This window comes from Dipodomys spectabilis, unplaced genomic scaffold (genome assembly GCF_019054845.1).
Source record: "Dipodomys spectabilis isolate Male_0828 unplaced genomic scaffold, ASM1905484v1 ptg000233l, whole genome shotgun sequence".
Classification (NCBI taxonomy): Eukaryota; Metazoa; Chordata; class Mammalia; order Rodentia; family Heteromyidae; genus Dipodomys; species Dipodomys spectabilis.
This window is the reverse complement of record NW_024870910.1, coordinates 4,265,130-4,280,242: the sequence shown is the minus strand read 5'-3', so window position 1 is coordinate 4,280,242 and position 15,113 is coordinate 4,265,130. Positions and strand designations below refer to the sequence as shown.

General features: G+C 43.5%; 1 protein-coding gene across 2 annotated transcripts in view; it reads left to right on the top strand.

Moving 5' to 3' along the window:
* The window catches only part of Mctp2 (multiple C2 and transmembrane domain containing 2), a 136,378-nt gene that overhangs the window by 87,618 nt on the left and 33,647 nt on the right, over positions 1-15,113 (top strand). The window lies entirely within an intron of this gene.

The following is a 15,113-nucleotide window of genomic DNA, read 5'->3' as shown; positions in this document are numbered from 1 at the left end:
TGTGAAAATCTGGTCTTAACTCGAATCCTACTCAGACATTGTTTCGTGGCCAGCTTACGGCTGCTGGTATTTTAAAATAGCACCATCATTGTTCCGTTGCCAAGGCTGTAGCGTATTCTCATTTTTGATTATTTCCCTCCTTTGGGGTTGGCAATGGCCCACAATGTTTCAAAATGGTAGCTGAAAAAAAAAAAAAAATCACATGATTCGATTATACCTAAGTTGGCCCAGTTTAGGTTTTCTGGGAGTCACATGGATATGAAACACTCGCGTTTGCATCAAGCCATTTGGAGCTTAGCTGATGAGTACGTATTACAATTGGGCTGAATGTGGCAGTGGAGACCCCCACCTTCCTCTCACCAGCTCGTGCTTGTAGAGGTCACAAAACCACAGACTCAAAGCCACGAAAACCTGTCAGGGAGAGAGTATTGGAATCTTCACAGATGGCACAACGCCTTCATTTCACATCTCTGGGCTTTCCGTCTCATTTGAAAATGGACTTACCCTTTAATCAGATTGTAAATGACTTCCATGTCTCCCGAGGGTAAGGCGTGCATACTTGGTATTACATCATTAATCTATACAGAACAGAGATTACGGTAGGAGCTAGTCCGGTATGATGAATGAGTGAATCTAGGGCATAATTTCTGTGGGTGGCGTGGATCTACCTTCGTGTAGTCAGAATAGTGTCAGTGATTTTGTTTTCTCCTATCCTATGAGCCTGAAAAAAAATATTTCCTAGATGTGACTCAGTTAAAGGTCCCGCTCTCATTTTTTACACCATCAGTGTATTTGCTCCATAAAAGGCTATTGCTGTATCATTCTGCTATAGGAAACTGGGAGTTTGATATTTCTTCTACCATTTTGTTTGGTCATTTCAGGGCCTAGAGGAGCTATGTTGCCTGTGGGTCCATTTTCAGTCTCTCTCTCTTTCTCTCTTTCTCTCTTTCTCTCTTTCTCTCTTGCTCTTTTTGGTGTTTCTGGGGGTTGAATTCAGTCAGAGCCACATACTTGTTAGGCTGGCACTCTACCACTTGAGCCATGCTTCCAGTCTCTTTTTGTGTTGGTTATTTTCCTTGTAGTGTCTCACAATATGCCCCTGAGCTGGCCTGGGCTATAATCCTCCTATTTGTGGTTTCTAATTGATGCTAGAATAACAGGCCTCCTGCATTACCATTTCCAACCTGGTTGAGATGGAGTCTCACGAACTCTGTGTGTGTGTGTGTGTGTGTGTGTGTGTGTGTATGTACTTTTTTTTAATCTTTTAATCATTAGTTGTACAAAGGGATTCAGTTCCACAGGTCACTTTATGAGCATAGTAGTCTTGGTCCATGTCTGGCCCACCATCGTCTCCGCTGTCTCGGGAGTGGGGGAGATTATGAACTTTTGTGCTCGGGGTGGACGGCTTCAGATGACAGTCTCACCAATCTCTCACTCCAAGCAGCTGAGATTAGACTTGAGCCACGACGCAGAGCAGACTTTCTCTTTACTATCCTTCTTGCTGTCTAAGCTTCCTATTTGGCTGCAAGAATGAGGAATTTACTAACCACATCCTCCTTTGTGCTGGCATTTATTATCCATTTCCCTCTCCCAGCTCCTCTTCAGTGGGCTAGGCTTCTGTGCTTACCACCTCGGCCTCCCTTGGATTCCTCTTCAAAACTTCCCGCGTAATAATGCTCTGTGCGATTCTGGGCGAAAGGGGGAAATGTGAACACAACTTGTGGTTTCTTCCAGACTGCTGCCGTGAGGACCCGGGGGCTCCTCTTTCTCAAGTTCAGTTTCTGGCTCTGTGATTTTTTTTTTTAAAAGAAAAACAGGGATCTGTTGCCTTGGGTTTGGGGGTGGTGGTGGCTTAGGATTGGTGGTGGTGGGGGGGGTGGGTGGGAGATGACAGAAATGATTAATGAGCTGCCAGTCTGATCTCAAGAAAGATTAGAAGAAATGAATAGAAACAGTTTGTCCGGGAGAGAGGACTTCTAGACGGGCGGGAAGGCCGTCCTGGCAGGGTTCCACTTCTCTGCTGCTGTGTTCCGGGTGGGTCTCTCTGCTGGACATCACCTCCTAGCCCAGCCCTGGGCACGGCTGGCAGAGACAGCCTGTGTCTTCAGATGTCTAAGACCCACAGAAAGGGGGATACAGCTGCCGTTCTTTTCACTGGTGTTTATGAAACTGCCTGTGGACAGGGAGCTATTTCCCTCAGGGTATCATTGAGAAGGAAAAAGAAAAGAAAAAGCAGCTAGTTACAAACTCCATATAGTTCCGCGTCTGTATTGGAAAGATTTGCGCGGGGGGGGGGGGGGAGAGGGGTGAGATTACATCTGTATAAATAAATTTAGGCATCCCCCACCCCTTAATGCAACAGGATTACAATGACTTCCATTTCATTCACATTTCGTCCGCCTATGTCCCATCGGCATATATGTCCTGTGCCTACATTCTATACCTGAGTTAGAGTTGCCTGTGTTGTACGTTACAGGTCATCTGGAGCTAAAGGGCACAGCAGGGTGTGTGTCGCTAACATTGCACATCTGGGCGTGTGGGGGTCTGGGCGGAATGTCCTTGTACCCCTCCCCCACAGAGTCCTTGGGGTAACTGCGCACACAGAACCACAGCATGGGGAAGGCATCTTGAGTTTCATCTGAAACTTCACACTCCAGGGGCCCTAGCACGTTTGTGTTGCTCAAGCATGGAGCATCTCCCACAGGGATGCTGAGAGTTCTTAGCTCTGAGCTCACCAAGTGTGGGGTTTTACTAAAGGTTCCCCGTGATCATGTCAAAGCCATTTCTGCTATTTAAATCAAGAGGTTATAAAGAAAATACTTTTTGTTTTTGGAAAGGACCAAGTGAGAATTATTTTAGCTCTCTTCTAGTCTACTAATTTATTTATTACTTAATTTATTTATTTTTTGTCGGTTGTGGGACTTGAACTCTGGGCCTGGGCGCTGTCCCTCAGCTCTTCAGCTCAAGGCGAGCGCTCTACCACTTGAGCCACAGTGCCACTTCTGGTTTTCTTAGTGGTTTATTGCAGATTAGAGTCTCATGGACTTTCCTGCCTGGGCTGGCTTTGAAGTGAGATCCTCAGATCTCAGCCTCCTTACTAGCTGGGATTAGAGGTGTGAGCCACCAGTGCTGGGCTTTCCTTAGTTATTTCTTAATGACAAGATTCATTTGTTGTGTGGGATCATCCCTTTTTTCTTGTATGGCTTTTTTGTTTCGGCATAGCGGTCTGGTGGCGCTGCTGCTGGGGACGCCAGTCGCGATGGTACTGTGTCTGTGAGTCTCCAGTGTAAGGTGTCTTTCTGTAGAGCCTTGAATTTTCAGGTGAGGTGAGCCAGAAGTGGGCACGGAGACTCATCGATGAACCTGGGTCTCTTCTCTGCCTTCTCTGGAAGCATCTTGCATGTTCCACCCGCTTGCCTCTGCAAATGCAAGACATGACTCTCTGCTGTTCCGAAACCCGCTCTTCAGCCCACAATGGGTTAAGATGACCAAGTTCTGCCTGAGCTTCTTCTCCATCCATGGGGCGTGGGGGCAGAGGACACGTAGAAGGCTGGGTGTACCGGTGTGAAAGGAGTCACTGTGGCAAAGCTGGTCCCAGCGGGACTCTTCCAACCTCCGAAAGTACGGACAGGGTTGCCTGCCACCCTCGGGGCAGAAAGGAAGGGCTGAGTTCTTTTCTTCCTTTTCTGGGTGGCGAATGACTGTAAAATAGTCTGTTAGCTTCATGTGTGTGTGTTTATTTCCGGTTGATGCAGAACACAGCGCTGCCTTGGAGGGTCGTGTGTAGTCTAGGCCAGCAATGAACGTTCAGACTTCATGAAAGAAAAATGACACGTTCCTCTACGATGCCTTAGCCTGACGGGAACGCCCCGCTATCTTGTGGGAAGCCGTTGTGAAAAGTACAGTCAACGGCCTTGCGAGATCCAGGTCCTCATGATGTGATCAGAACGAGGTGGACAGAAATAAGAGAACCGATTTGTTAGGTCGCATAAACCTAGTCCTGTTCCACCATGAGCTTTGTCCTGGGAACCCATATGAGCGACACTCTCCTCAACCTGGATAGAGGAAATTCAGATCAAGTGAAGAGGTTATCATTGCTAAATTCATTGCTATTAGAAAAATAATTTTGCACTCTTTGGAGTAGACAAAAATCCCCTTTTTAGACTCATTTCCCTTCCCTTCCCTCCCTCCTTTCCTTCTTCCCTTCCTTTACCTCTCCCTCTTTCTCCTTTCTTCCTTTTCCCTCCTTCCTTTCCTTCTTTTCTTCCTTTCCCTCCATCCAGCCTTTCCTTCCATCCTTTATTCTTTCATCCTTTATTCTCTTCCTTCTCTCCCTTTCCCTTTTCCCTTTCCCTTTCCTCTTCCCTCCCCTTCCCTTCCCGTCTCTTTCCTCTAGACATATTTTTTTAACCCTGTGTTTTTATCTTTCCTGAAAGTTTCTTAAATACTTTTATGTAGTGCCTTTTTTTTAAAGCTTTACTAAAACTTATTTGAGGCCTTATCCATATATAATGGTTATCTTCCTCTCCTCTCCCCAAAGCCGCATTCTTGATGTTCTAAGTTGAAAGACAAATTAATACAACATGGCACTTTACTGCCAGTGGCCTAGCGCTGAGTGTCTTCGCGTAGTCTCGTGTGGGTAGATTTGTACATGTAAGCCACTTTTCGTACACAGACTCCTGCTTCTGCCCCAGCAGGCTTTGCAGCTCACCCATCTTCCCAGCTCAGGTTATTCCATTGGTTCAGATTCTAGCCCGAGCACTGTACTAACGTTAACTCATTCAGTTCTAACAGCAACATACCAATGCCTAATGATAGGTATTGTTTGCCCTCTTCTTTGTACATGGTAGAACAAGCCTCTCTAGGTGAAGGGACCTGTAGGAGCTCATATGTTTTTAAAAGAGACAGAGCTGGCACTGAAATCCGGGCCCACAGGATGGATGTATGGGTGATCTGTTCCTGATATCAGTGTGCCACTTTGCTGTGTACCAGACAATAACATGAGAGCCGTTATACCGATGACTTCAGGTGTGCGTTTAGTCAGTGCACCAGAGGGAAAGACTGCTCCAGGATGCTTTAGGAGCCCTACACAGTCTTTGGCTACGGAGAAACGATTCTCCATCACACTTACTTTAATTAGAGGTGACAGGATTTAAATGAAAGGAGCCGCAGGTGACCACATTTGCCTCCTCCCTCAGCAACCCCGCCTCCCCCAGCATCCAGGGGAGCAGCTCAGGCCTTGGCACAGGAATTCAGATGGAAAGTTCCAGAGCCTTGGCTTGAGGTGGATTCCCAATTTGGAATATGAGATTTCTCCCCGCTGCCCCTACTTTTTTTTTTTTTCCAGAGATTTCTCTTAGATGAGGTAGAAGAATTTTTAAGGATAAATAAAAATGCTGATTGTGTAAAACTAAGTGGGGATGATAGGAAAGGCAGTTAATGTTTTAAAGTTTTTTTTTCTTTAAGATTTCTAGGCTATTCTGTGTAAGAGAAAGGGTGGCGGAGGTGGTGGTGGTGGGGGAATGAGAGAACTCAGAACATCTTCCAATCCGATCCAAGAAATAGATGCCTGTTTCCAATGGGAGATTCTGTTCTATCTTCCCAGCCTCAGTCTGGATTAGTGTTTGATGGCGATGAAGATGAATCCATTTTCAAGAGATAGTGTTGCGTCTATTAATTGTCTAAAATCATAGGTATGGGCTTGACTTTTGGCTTTGCTTTGGTCTCATTTCGCCAGGATACATTTACAGCTCGCAACCCGCAAAGTTGCCTATTCACATTTCTAAAGAAGTGAATTTTTCATTTGATAAACTCAACAGATGGCATCATCAGGAGGTTATTTTAAATAGCAAAGATCTCCTGGTGCTTGTAAAACACGGCTACATTTATATGGTTTTTGTCTTTCCACCAGTGTTGTCAAACCCACACCTATTACATAGAAGGAGGCAAGCTGGCAGAGGCATTGATGGATTCCTCATTTTATTAAACTGTTAACTTGGACATTTGATGTTAAGCAGTCATCTCTATCTACTGTTGATCAACAGGCAACTTCATAAGGCTATGATTATTTTACATCTGTGATATTTTTTCCAAAAAAAATTTTGAGTGTAGGGAAATGAACTATTTATTCTTCAGTATTGACAGGGACGGTAATGTGCTATATAATTTAAGACATTAATCAGATGGTTCCAAGTCTCTACTCTTTTTTTTTTAACTGACAATCCTATATATACCATTTATACATTTCTTGGCTTTTAGAGATACTAACGTATCAAGAACTAGAAACACATTTCACTGTGAAATTAAAAATCAACCCTAGGATTAGAAGCGAGCAACCCTCCCTACACACACAGCAACTCCATAGGTGAGCGCTATCACGCAGAAAGAGGCAGAGGGCATTTTGAAAAGCAAAAGTTGTCCCAAGCACATTTTTGAGGGTGTTTTGGGGGAAAACTGGATCGGAGACCTCGAGGATGGTGTCTGCCCATGCAGCCTCTTGAGTTCAAAGAACATTTGGTGCTTTTGACTTTGTGCAAATGACAAATGGAGTCCCAGTGGCGTTCTGAGATGGGTGGGGATTCCCAGATAAAGCTGTTCAGGTGGCCTTTTGATGCTTTAGGTATTTGTGTGTCATGATTGTCAAAAATATTTAGTTTTGCTTGAAGGTCTAGCCTTGATTTGTTTATCAGCAACTGTATCTGCATTTGATTGCATTCTTTTGGTCTTCTTTTTGGTGCTGGGGAATCGAACCCAGGCAGTTCTCATAAGGATGAAAAAAAAAAACAAAAGGAAACCCCCGATTTTACGTGAGAGAATTTTTTAAGGTCTTTTAAACGTTCACATGCACATAAACACATGCCTGTAAGATATCTGTGCATGTTGCGTAGCTTGCTTAACCTAGTAGGCATTTTTCTTGGTTGCAACATCTGTAAGGTGACTTCCCACATCTTCTTTATTAGGGAAATCTCCGTACTATACTTCAGAAACTATTTTAAAGTGTTTTTTTTTTTAAATTAGTATTTTTCTGGAGTGAACAGTCCATCACTGCACATTGTGATTCTACTTTTTTTAACCACATAATTGCATCTTCTATCGACGATTCTCAGGCATTTGCTAATTATGGCATTTGATGGGATGACAGTCGTTGCATTCAAAGGCTTATCCATTGAGAAGGTAAACTGACACACTTACCTGTGTTAGCCTCTTCTCATAGGCATGTTTTCAGTCTTTGGATTAAGTTTGCAGACCGAAGCATAGACGCACAGGTGGAAATCACATGTCCTTCCGGAACATATCAACCTTAACTATAGAACACCACCACGTGGATTGCTATGGTCTGTGCTGAGCTACAAAAATCAGCCAAGGCCCACTCTTCCATCCTTCCCACTTAGGGTAAGCGGTGGTAGGGACACAGCAGGTATGGGATCGATGCTTCTTGGAAGAAGGCTAGAATTTGTGCACACCTATTGGTGGCTAAAATGTAGAAAATGACTTCACAACTTCAACTTCACCTTGCCGTGAGTGTCATTTTCCTGAGCCGACCTCCTCATCTGGATGGTGTTCGCAGCAAAATGACCAAAAGGTAGCCATCAGCAGGACTCTGGGAAGAGGAGGAAGGGAACCACACATTCATTACTGGGATCAACAAGTCTGTGAATTTGAAGCCAGGGGTGGGAAGGGAGGGGGCGGCAGGGGGGATATTTTATTTCTGACTTTTACAGAAAGGAATGCTTTTTCTCCTCTTCTATTTGTTTCAATCCAGGACACCTGAATGTGCAAACATTTTTGTGTGTTGCAAAAAATGGAAAGGAATATCTAGAAACAGGAAATAGTGGTGTGTGTGTGTGTGTGAGAGAGAGAGAGAGAGAGAGAGAGACAGAGAGACAGAGAGACAGAGAGACAGAGAGACAGAGAGAGACAGAGAGAGACAGAGACAGAGACAGAGAACAGTTATCACCATTCTCCATGTAGGTTTTGATCTGTGGGAGAGCCATGCTTTGTACTTGTATTTCTGGCTAATTTAGTATTGCCGCCTCCTCTCCCCTCCTCCCCCCTCCCTTCTTTTCAGTCTGAGCTTTGTTATTTGTTTCTAAGCTGTCATTTTTATTAGTCTCCCTGGCTGATCTTTTGGGAGTCTGCATCAGGTGGCATGTGTGCTCTCATTGTCTGCCTGGGCTTGGCAAACGAAGGGCCCTTTTATTGCTGTGTGATGTGGGCGTGCTTCCTGGGTAGCCTCTAATTAGACCCACTACAGGTGACAGTTACAAGAGAGCCCAGTAATCATTCTAGCTGCCTGATCTGATGTTTATGGAGTGCAACCTTCTTTGTGGTCTGGTTAGAGTTTACTACTGCGCACTTGCTACCTCTCCCTTTATCTGGAGTTTAGAGAGAGAGAGAGAGAGAGAGAGAGAGAGAGAGAATGTGTGTGTGTGTGTATGTATGGGGTTGGCTTTTTAAATAATGAATCTATTTGGGGAAAGATGCCTATTGGTATAAAATCCCAGATCTCAATGATACACCAAACAAATATAGTGTCAAATCCAAATCAGGTTCAAGGCATTGTCATTTGATAACTGACGGCCTGACAGCCTTCCTTCCTGAGATTCTCTCCTAACATGTGACTATAAATTTCTCTTGAGGCTTGGAAATGACCTTTACATTTCAGCCTAGGCTGTTGAGGTCAGAGGCTCTTCAGTGCTTGTTCAGGGTAGAAGAAACCAAGGGTTGCATTGTAGTGTTGTTTTCCTGAGTGTGGAGAAGAAAAGCATTCTCAACTGTGTTCTTTTTTTTTTTTTTTACATGTGACTTTAATCACCACAAATGTTTCCATGATTAGTTTTTGTTCATGAGTGTGAACATCTGTCTACACAGTCCATAGATCCTGTGTCCATAGATTATTTATTTATTTGTGTACTGGTACTGGGGCTTGAACCTAGGGCCCAGGCACTGTCCTTTAGCTTTTTCACACAAGGCTGGCTTTCTACCATTTGAACCATACCCCATTTCTGACTTTTCACTGGTTACTGGAGATCAGAATCTCTCAGATTTCTCTTCCTCGGCTGGCTTTGAACCTCAGTCCTCAGTTTTTTTTTGTCTCCTAAGTAGCTAGGATTATAGGTGAGAGCCACTGGTGCCTGGCTTTACTTTTTAAAGTACATTTTCTCTCAGATTTTAACATTTGGAAATATTTTGCAAGTCTGTGGCTTTGTTACCCAGAACAGCCTACTGTGGGGAATCATAGATCTGTAGTGTTACTGCACACCAGTGGCCCTTCTGTTAGAGCTCATGGGCCTTCTTCAAGACTTCCTGGCAACTATGATATCATCGCGACAATAGTAAAAACGACAACGATGATGATAACTTTTCCTTTGTGTTGGAAGGTGTTTTGATTTTGGTTTCTGCAAAAACTTGTCCTTCATTTGTAGATCCACACTAATCATTTTTGTAAACTAAATTTTGAAGCTGTCTGTGTTTGGGGGAAAAAGGAGAGGTAACCAAATACTCAGTGCATATTTACAAATGGTGACATTTTCCCTGCTCTGGATTCCTCTAGGAAAATTGTGAATATTTGCAATATATGCAATTGTGAATATTTGGTAAGCTATTCCAGGGGCAGTTTGTTTTTCTTGGAAACTGATAAAGTCCTTCTTGTAAGGAAAGTTCTCCATTGCAAATTTCAACCCCAGAATTCAACTTTGGAAAAAGGAAAAATTGATTGTGTGGCTCAGCTGTAAAACACTTCAAGCCACTAGGATCTCAGAGGTAATAGCTGCTGCTCTACTTGTGCACAGATTGTCCTGTAGGTGGCGAAAGAGACTCATAAATGATCAGAATCCCAAGGTGCATTTCTGGTGGATTATTTCTTGGGGATGTTAATTTCAGCAATTTGTTTTTTTTTTTTTAATTGATACGATCATCTACAAGTGGAAATTATTACATCTGTTTAATTTAGGAAAAATTCTCTGTAGAATATTTTTTCTTCTTCTGCGTCTTGTTTGATACTATTCTCTGATGGTCTTTCACATCCATCTTTGATAGAAGGGAGAAGATGAAAGATCTGATCAAGTTGGTACCTGTTTCATCTTCATCAAATCTTGTTAAGCCGTTTTTTTTGGCAGGAGGGGAGTTGGTTTTACTCGGAGCTAAAGTTTGAGATGTATGCCATGGAGGAGATTCAGCTTCTATGAAATGCTTTGGTTACTTAAACATTTGTGTGTGTGTGTGTGTGTGTGTGTGTGTGTGTGTGTGTGAGAGAGAGAGAGAGAGAGAGAGATCAAATTCAATCTAGTTGCTTTCAGAGAACATATTTTTTCTTTCCTTTTCTGGCTTAGGGTTAGTTTTAATGTGTTCTGAATCACAAATTCCTTCACGGGCATTACCCAACTAGAAAAGCACAACATAAATGAATAGTTTTAAAACATTAGACAATGCATTTTGGACAAAATCACAGTTTGATTTTTTTTAATTATTGCATTTTGGACATTAGGAATCATCAAAGAAAAGTTACAAACTTAAGTAGTTTGGGAGTTCTTTGTGGCCAAAGTTCGAAAGTCCTTAAATTGCTTTTTGGCATATAGATGCATATATATTCATTTGCCTTTTTTTTCCAAGTTTAAATTTGAAAAATGCCAACTCTGGAGTGATCTGCTTAAGCATAAAGTTAATTTCAGCTCTCCTATTTTCTTGAAGTCTCATTTAAAAAACCTTGCAGTGCACATTTTCTGAGGGGAACTGCCATGATTTCGAGGAAATGTAATTATTTTGGTTTAAATGCTTTAGGCTGTAGATGTGGAGCGTTATCAGCAGACAACTGTGATGGTGTTAAAAAACAAATTGTGTGTGTTTCAGCATTGTTTCACGCTTAAACATCTCACTTAGTATTATGGTAAAGTTCAAAACCAGTGAGATCTTGTATCCTCAACTGCTGAATTCTTATCTTCTTGTCATAGAAGAAGGGGAGAAAAAGATAAAGACAGAGACTGAAGAGAAGGAAGAGAAGTGAGACACAGAGAGAGACAGAATGAAAAGAAAGAGGGAGAGGGAGAGAGGGAGAAAAAGAGGGAGAGGAGGGAAGAGAGGGAAGGAGAAAAGATAGTAAATAGGAGAGGAGGAAAGGGAGAAATAAAATAAACCTCTGGCCTGCTTATATTCAGTTCCACCTGCTCTTCTAATTATCTATGAGGGAGAAGTCAGACGCCCTGAAAACCTATTTTGTAGATTTCCTATAAAGAATATTCAGTTCTCTGCTCTGTTAGCAGCTGACCAGAATCTAATCTATTAAAAAAAATATGGTAGTAAGCAGTTCTTGAAAATGTTTATAATAAATGGTAAAAGCCAAGCTTCTGCAGTAAGATTAGCGCCTGGAAAGGTTGTGTTCATCAGGAAATAGGTTATTACCTGACCAGTTGTCCTGCAGAGAGACCCACAGAGCAGATGAAGATTTAACAAGCTTGCAGGGTGAGAATTTTATTTGCCGTCCCCTTTTGCTTTTCCTTGGCAAATAACTTGGGCGTTGCTTATCACACAAGAAAGTTCTCTCGGTGGAGATAGGATGAAGTTTATCTTGGGAGCGAAGAAAAAGAAGAAGAAGCCTGGTGTGTTTTTTTTGGGGGGGGTTGAGGGTTGACCTTCATTTCTGCCTTAGGATCACCAATGACTTAAGAATATTAATGAGACACAATGCACTTGAACAGAAGACACTTGGTTGCTTGGTGGGGGTGGGGGAGGGAAGGGAGAGGAGAAAAAATTCCCATCATCATCATCATCATCATCATCATCATCATCATCATCATCAATCACCAGCACAAAAATGCCCCCGTGCTGATGATGACGGTGACATTCGAGCTTTGCAGTGAGCTCAGTCCAGCTGTGCTGGTGGACAGGCAGCAGTGCTCCCGCGTGAATGATACCCCCGGTAAGACACGCAATGTGACGAACAGATCAAGTCCACGGCTAAAGAGCCTTGGGGAAGCATTATATGTCTGGGGTCTGACGATCTATTGTCCGGGAGTTCAGCCCTGTGTTAATGCACTCTGCGAAGATTACACTTCTTCTCTAATTGCTTATGTACTTCCTTCATGGATTTCACCGGTCAGCAAAGGTGCTGCTTCCGGCCAGGTTTTGTCTTCTGCCTGCATTTGCAGGTTAACTGGCTTTCCGGGGAGACCACTAGATCAGGATCCCTTACTTGGCTGGGACAGCTGGTGGGCAGAGAGCAAGGAGAGGAGAGATGTGATTTCCAGCTCTCTAAATGTTCTGCATGCCAACGGAGGTGTTTGCACAGGGAACTCCCAGCACCTCTGTGCTCAGGAGGAGGGCTGGAGTCAGGGTGGCCTCCCCCCCCTCCCCCCCACCGTGTCGCTCTGGCTTCTGATTGGATAGCTGTCACGGTCTTTTGCTCAGGTGCCATTTGGAGTTTGGATTATTTCAGGTAAACATGTGGAGAATGGTGCTGCCCTGCAAACCAACACACACACACACATCACCATACGCAATGCATTCACACCACCATTTACACACACACACACACAAACCACGTACATATTACTCATACGTGTGCCCGTGCAAACTCACTCCACACACATACTGCACACACCCCACTGTGTACTTCCACTACACACTGTGTACTACACACATATCACCCCCTGTTCACCACACACGCTGTTCTTAAAGGATTAGCTTGGCTTGGACGTAGGCTTGGCAGACCCACGCATTAGTCCCAGGCCTCCTTGCTCATTTCTCACACAACACACACGCACATGTTGTGGAAATGCTCTGTTCTCTGCACGTGGGCACGTTTCCCACTCTTTTGCTGAATCTGGGTGCTGTAGGCAGCAAAATGATCAGATGCTCTAATTCTCTAATGTTGCTCTGATTCTTTCTCAGTGGTTTCTAGATGACGCTGAAAAAGCGAAATGGCCAGTTCTTTTACAATAGCAGTTTGGGGGGGGGGGGTAGAGGTGTTTGGAAGAGAAGATGAGGTTGTTACACCCATAACCCGTGTGGCCCCAGGATTTGTGTGTGTGTGTGTGTGGGGGCACAGGTCGCGTCCTAACCACACCAGCTATGGTTGCATTATAGAGGAGAGAATCCAAGAATGCCTCTTAGACACACACCACCTACAAACACAAATCGTCGATGTGGCCTGGATTTTGCAATATCCTATTTATGTAGCTTTCCAAAGAGGCCCTGGAGAATTCCTTATAATTCAAGATGGTAGTCTGAGTGAAGAGAAACAGAAGGATTTTTATTTTATTTTATTTTTAAAGAACTCCTTGCTTGTCCCACCGGATTGCCACACTTTTGGGCTGACGGCGATGTATTTTACTCCTCCTGAATAAAGCTGTCAGTGGCTGTGTTATATGTGTCTCTTGAAGACTCCGAACAGATGATGGAAACAATTGCTAGAGGGAGAAAAACACATTCGAATATATCTATATATCTATATATATCTCCCACACATATCTCCTCCTGTGTCTTTCTCTAGAATCTTCCAGCCCTGAGTCTGTATGGACCAAGTCCCTTGCACTTCTCTTATTGTGTGTTAGTTCACACTGTGGGTAGATTACACTGAATGTTTCATCTGTATATAAAAATTAAAAATTCAAACAAAAATCTGGCCCCCATGAAGAACAGGCCCACTGGGCATATGGTTCATTATGCATATTCGTTTAATTACTACAACACCCGCCGTGGCTTTTTTGCCCTCGCTCACTTTCCACTTGCAGAGCCGGATTCCTCCAGTTGTACAGACCTGGGAGCCCTGAATCCGGCTCTGTGGGAGGAAAAGAAAAGAGGGAAAAAAGGGCCTTGGAGGAGAGGATGCAGTTCCCCAACAGGAGGCAGAATGCTCAGTATTGAAGGGATGATAGCACCCTGGTTTTGCTCCTTTCCCTTTCCAGGACTGCTTGCTCTGAGTAGCTCATGCGCCTGAGGAACAGGAAAGTAGTCGTGGAAGACTGAGAGTCACGTGATGCTTTCAAGCGTCCCTTCTCTGGCCCGCTCGTGTCTCTTGATGAAGCTGTCTGAAGTTTTATTGGGTGGGAAGAATGCTGCAAGTGTGACTTTAATTGATTTCTTAGGTGGCACAGGTGATGATGCTTTAGACATTCCTTTGCCCTTGATGCCACTCCTAATTTGAGGCTGTGCATATATAATAGCTTTATTAAAATCAACCATCTCTTGGCTTTGCTGTTATCTGAACATCTGTTAAAGGACCTCCTGAAATATTTTCATTTTGTGTGTGGAAGCTTCAGCAAACCAGGAATACTTCCTACTCTTGCTATTGGAGTTGGTATTTCTTTTTTAAAATCCTTTACTTGGGCAAATTTCAAAAGATCTTTTCAGGATTGTTGCTTGGGTTGGTTTTAATTTTTTTTTTAAACACATTCATTGACTGGATACAATTTTTTTTTTTGTGGTTGTTGGGTTGTTGATGTGAACTTCCATTCGGCTGTGCGAAAGCTCGTGGGAGTGTATTTGAACATGTGTGCCCATGTGCTTCAAGACTGGATTTTGGATTTCTCCTTGATTAGCAGTGATGTTTCAGCTTTGAAGGGAAACTGTGTTTTCCTGATCAGAATAATTCAAGCATTCTAAAAGCACCTGCAAGAGAAAAGGACGATCCAGGTCTTGACATCATTTCTGTCCTCAGTGCCAAGGATGTCGGGGGTGGGGGTGGGGTTCTGCTACACGCGCCATTTTGGTTTTTCACTTGAGTCAATGCTCATTGGGGGAACCACAAGAGATTCTTGGTAAGATTCCTAATGGGATGGAACTATGCTTGTAAAATAGTATCACTCAAGAATGGCTAGTGCAGGGAGCGGTCCCCTCATACAGCTCCATCCTCTGTTGGGAGTGGGTTGAATTTATCCAGAACTATTGCACACTTCCCGTGACCTTACTACCATATTGCCTCTTTTGTGGTAGAGATGAAGCTTGAAGTGGAGTGACTTAATACAATAATTTGCTTCATTTTACCATGTGCTCTTGCTAACACACGGGATTTCCACCACAGATAGTCACTTTTTTTTCTTCTTGACCTCCTCTGATATGGATCCTGGGTACAATAAATGAAGGTGTAGGGGCACAGAACTACCTCTCTTTAATCAGCA